This window comes from Vitis riparia, chromosome 9 (assembly GCF_004353265.1).
Source record: "Vitis riparia cultivar Riparia Gloire de Montpellier isolate 1030 chromosome 9, EGFV_Vit.rip_1.0, whole genome shotgun sequence".
Taxonomy (NCBI): Eukaryota; Viridiplantae; Streptophyta; class Magnoliopsida; order Vitales; family Vitaceae; genus Vitis; species Vitis riparia.
In genome coordinates, this window is record NC_048439.1 from 17,628,094 (window position 1) to 17,633,728 (window position 5,635).

Below are 5,635 nucleotides of genomic sequence, written 5' to 3' on the forward strand. Positions count from 1 at the left end.
TTTTTTTCACATTTAAAAAACTAGTTTATTTTTCTACAAAGTTTAAAATGTCTTATCAAAAAATTAAAAAGGACAATAAATTTCTATATAAATCAAAAAATTTATATAACATTAATTTATGTCTCCCTCATTGTGAATGACCCGTGGAAAAAGTTATAATCGAATGTAACCATTTTTAGGTCCAAAACATATAACATCATAAAGCAACTAAGTTAACGACCATCTCATCATTCATAATATGAAAAAACTTTATAACCATATTGAAGTAGTGATATCTTTTCAAAGATTCAAATATTCAAATTTATGGAAAATGTTGCCTACTTAAGTAATAATAGTAGATAAGTTTAATGTTCTCAAATTATTATAAACGAGAGAAGACTAACTTGACTAATCATATTATAAAATTATAGATTTATTACATATGATTGTAAAAAAAATATTAAAAATTGAAGGACACTTAATTCAATTACTACATCTAATCTTGAATAGTTCATCAAAGCAAACATCAAATAAAGAAAGTTAAAATCGACATATGCCAAAGTAGCATCATTAAGGTTATTAATTGCATCCAATTTGTTCTTTTATACATGCATATAGATTATATTATATATATGTTTGGCAACTTAAGAAATCAATTTTAACTTCAAAGGAAAATAGTATTAGAAAATAATTTGATCCAAACCACAAACTTAATTTTTGATGTCCAAGTTATCAGAAACATACATATAATCATATTACCTTATGTCATAAAAGATTAGTTTCTTCCAAATTATTATTATTATACAAATTTAAATCACGTAACCATGGAGAATAAATAATCGTTTAAAACTAAAATCAAATGGTCCATATATATTTTCTTGACCACGAACCACAATAAAGAATATTTATTTTGTATGAAGTGTAGACCACTTTGTAAAGTTTTGTCACGTCACAAGTCATATTAATAATAAGCCCATTATAAAGAATACTTATTTTATGTAAAGTGTAGACCATGTTGTTAAATTTTGTCGAGTCAAAAAGTCTCATGATGTTTAAGTAAAATATCTAGGTATGAATTTATATGAAATCTAAAAGACCTTAAAATTGAAATCATATTAGTCTTTATTTTGTTTGATCATGACTAATACTGAACTTTATCCTCTACATAGTATTAACTATGTTAACAAGTCAAAAAGCTAAACCATGTTTAAGTAAAACATTCCCCAAAATTTAAAACAAAAATAAAAAAGAAAAAGAAAAAAAGAAAAGAAAAGAAAAGAAAAGGACCTTGACTTGGTCCTTTAATTTTGTCATTAAGATAATTTTTGTTATTATAATATAGGATAAAAAGAAGTGTTTATCAAAACAATAATAAAGGAAAAATACACTAATTTAAATTAAAAGAAAATTGTTAAATAACACCATAATAAATGAAAAATAGATTTTATTCCACACAACCACTTTGTTCATATAGAAATAAAAGAAAAATAGAAAAATATTATTATAATAAAGAGAAAATACTTGTATGAACTGGTTTATCTATATGAAGTATAGACTATATTATAATATTTTGTCTACTCACAAAGTTATACCTTGATTGGAGTCTTCTTTTCTCATTAAAATAATTTTAGTCATTTTTCCTTCTTATTACACTACAACAAATGTGGCTTTTCCATGTACTAATTTGTACTTAAAAAAGAGCATTTCATGGTTTTTTTTTTAAAAAAAGGTCTTTCCAGGAATAATCATTTATAACCAAAAAAGGTAAAATTTTGCCTTAAAATTTCACCACAAAATAAAACTTATACCAGCACATCACTTTTTTCCACAAAACAAATTCATAGCACAAATCAAAATTTTCTATGAACACAAAATTCATGGTAGAAGTTCACTACGAAAAATATTTATGGTTAATGATTAAATTCCACCATAAAAAAAAAAATTGTGGCCAAATTTTATTTTCAATAAAAAAAAGATTATTTTTTTTTCTAATAGTACAAAATTGCTATCTAAAGAGCATCACTGATCATTCTGCCATTGTTGTCCCTCAGTGCTAAAATCTATAATGAATCATTAACTTGACATGAATTAGAATCAATATATAAAAAAAAAAAAAAAAACAAAAGATGAACTTAGCTAAAAACAATTAAAGCCTATAAATTCACACAAAGAATATTAATAATTTAATCATTTAATATCAATATTACATCCTTTAACACACTCAGCTTAGTATGAATAAGATGTCACACCACTGCTAAACCCATGCTCTTTTCTTGGACGTAGCGATATCATCTCCTTGAGCTTTAAGTCATCACAAGGAGCACTGGGATCAGAAACAAATGTCCGGAACAGCAATTCTGCCTTCAAGCATGTTCACAACTGATGGCATAGCTGGCCTGACTGCTGGAGAGACGTTTGTGCACAGGAGAGCTATGTTGATCATCACCATGATCTCTTCCTTGTTGAAGTCTAAGCCCAATCTGGGGTCGACTAGACCCATCAAATTCCCCTTCCCTTTTAATGAGTGCCTAGAGATCGAGCAAGAAAGAAAATACAGTAAGAGAATTTCTTGTGCTGCAATAAGACTCTATTTGTTTCAACATATGCTGAATGAAGCCATGGAAATGTCACAACCACATTGAATGAGTTTAATATTTGGTATGTGATGAATGGGATGTGCCCAGCTAGCCTGCTACCCAGAAAGACGCATGCGCTAATACAGGGGTTTGCTCAAAGTGGTCCAGGCATGTCCTTGATGACGTCTTATTACTAATACGGTAATACCACACAATTTGTATAATTGAAGTCATTCAGGAAGAGAGCATATACTACCTGCTTCTTCGTATAAGGTTGAAAAGGAAGCAATACATGTAAGTATTAGTAGTATTGGGGCAAATTTGTTTTGTCTGAACAAATTTTTGTTCAAGAGAGCCTATTTTATCCATATTAAATCATGAACTAGGAAAATGGTCCAAAGGATGCCATGAATTAGAATATAACTTCGGCCCAAGAAAGGAAAATGTAGTTGCCATGATGTGGTGTCTATATATTTTTATATGTACAATTCGAGAGCCATGGTTAAGGGTTCATGATTTGGATCCAATTCACTTCCACTTTGGTCAAGCTGGGAAATTTATACTCTAGATGCATACTCTAGGTTCCAAACAGGTTTTACCGTTTGTAGTTTAGACAGCCATTCATCCTTGAAGATGCTTCCCGACACAAATAACAAATCATGCTGCTAAAATTATGCAATCAGTCTAGATGGATAAGAATGAGAAAATTCAGAAATGATAAATACAATAAAGAATGTGGTCGAAATTACCCAATCAAGACGATAGATGCATTCCTCTTTTGGCCCATAAGTAGGGAGCTCAAGTGCCTACTGCAGGAAATTCCTAGTTTTTATTCCACTGAAGGCATAAATGCATAAATGCCATGTTCAAGCATCAATCATTCCAATACTTTCTTATTTTCATAAGTACTCAGCAGATCAGGACCATCAAATCCATAACTACATTCTACTCTCAAACTAATTATAAAAAAAATGATATTTAATTCGATGAAGCAATTCAAAATTAACACTTGCGCATCCTTATGAAAAACAAGTTGTTTTACACAAGAAAGGGGCAGAATCTGTGATGGGAGCACAAATCAAGGGACCTAAAAGAGTTCCTAGTTTGTGCTGATTGAGCCACCACATAAAAGTTCATATTTGCTTAGGTTGACGATGATGGCAAGCTTTTAGATTTTGATTGCATCAGAGAATTTGGATGGAGGCAAAGATGCTACATGGTTATTCTTGAATGACCATTTGCTATTCTGCGAGCAATGACTCTCTACCCACCCTTCGTTGCCTTGCTGCTCATTTGTTGAAAAGGAACACATAAGTAAAATCTACACATTTCTACTTTTTAACTTTCCATTCTCTTATATGCGTGAAATCTAAGATAATCAGAAACACATCACAAAAAGAGGGCCTGAAAACAGATCCTTAGTCCAAAAAGGAGGAGGACCATGCTGAACAATATCTAGCCTGTTAATGCAAGATATTGTAGCATAACACAAATGAGATTGAGTGAAACAAATTTTTCATGGTAGTTCCTAGAATCATAAGTATGAAGTATGAAATGCCATGAGAGATTCATCACAATACATACTTCAAATCAATTTGCATACTCTCTAATGGTAGCATGTTATCCTCTAGTTCATTATTTTCATTAATTGACACAGAATCAATACAAAAAGAATCAGATTTTACTTGAAACCCTAAAACAGTGCTGACCTCAAATTACTGGTTGTTTGGATCAACAGACTTGAGCATGAGGTCATTATGTCCAGTCTTTGAATCCTCCTCCGGCTAGGGCTTCAAAGCCCCACTCTCCTTCTAGGTTTCATTGTTTTGCTCCTCTTGCCCACTTTGTGCTATTTCAGATACCACATTCTCACTAACCATAGTGCTAGTTTCGACAAAAATTACATTTCCTGAATAAAATTTCATTTAAAGAATAATAAATTCTATTAATCACGCAAAGTAAAAAATAAGATAGGTGCACTACTTGAACCTGCTATGACATCAAATTTTCTATTATAAGCACTTGACATTAGTTGAGAGGGAATTTTCATTTTCAGAAAACCAGAAGAAAATACGACACACAATCATGAAAATTTCTCCCCCTATCAATTTCCTCTCGGTTTTCTCTACAACCAAACAAAGGGTAAGGGTTTTTGAAAATTTCCTCTTCCAGATTCTTCTTCTAATCATCAACACCGTCCATTTCTATAAATTTCAGTCAAATATACAGATAATATTAGACGCTTACATGCTGATAGAGAGAGAAAGTAGAAATTGTAAAATTTTAAAATCCATCAACACTGCTAGAAACTTCCAAGCAAATCAACAGTAATAGTGGTGACAAAATTGAATTTTTATACTAATACAAGTGCTAGGACTAGGCGGCTTCAATATCACTCTACAAAAATTCAAAATTCAAATTGAATTTTCTTTCATTTTCCTAAACCTTCACGGCAACCAAACGCGAGTCGGGGCTAAACATCTCCACACCACACCCTAAAAACTCCAAACATCAAGAACATGAGACAATCGACGATAAAAACTCTAAATATCCAAAGAGAAAAAACAGAGAATTGAAGAGAGAGTTAGAGACCTAGATAGGTTGATTGACTTGAGAGAGGTGATCAGAGGAGAGGTGAGGCAAGAGGCCAAGCAGTGTGGAGAGAGCCATCTCCGAGTGCTTAGGATGAATCCGTCGCATCAGTCCCAAAGCCGCCCCCATTTTATTCAAAAAATGGATTCGGTTAAGCTCTGGAACCACCACCACCACCACCACCACCATCACTACACCACCGTCGCCTCGGTACTCAGATGCAGACTATAATTAAATTTTCGAAGACGGTGACTATATTTTCTCAATTTTCTTATTAGGTAAATAAATTTAGAATTAAGTGAGAAATAATTACTGTTTTAAATTATTTAATGAATCTCCTAATTTTCAAGAATTAGAATTCAAAAAAATGATTAATAAAATAATTTAAAATGTTTTGTTGGTGATTGAGTACTAAATGTTTGCATGTAGTGAAAAAACTAACTTATTTATATCTTAAAGAATAAACTTTACATATTTTAGAAATCATT

The 5,635-nt window shown here is 31.4% G+C and overlaps 1 long non-coding RNA gene across 2 annotated transcripts; it reads right to left on the reverse strand.

Annotated features, from left to right (window-relative positions):
• Positions 1 to 2,111: 2,111 nt before the first annotated feature.
• Positions 2,112 to 5,359, reverse strand: LOC117922304. Of its 2 annotated transcripts, XR_004652471.1 has the most exons (4): positions 5,148 to 5,359; positions 4,265 to 5,050; positions 3,305 to 3,364; positions 2,112 to 3,217 (listed from the first exon to the last, which is right to left on the reverse strand). It is a non-coding gene; the product is annotated as an uncharacterized LOC117922304 (long non-coding RNA). The 2 variants fall into 2 exon arrangements; XR_004652470.1 differs by lacking the exon at positions 3,305 to 3,364 and having other exon boundaries at positions 2,112 to 2,507; positions 5,148 to 5,356.
• Positions 5,360 to 5,635: the final 276 nt, after the last annotated feature.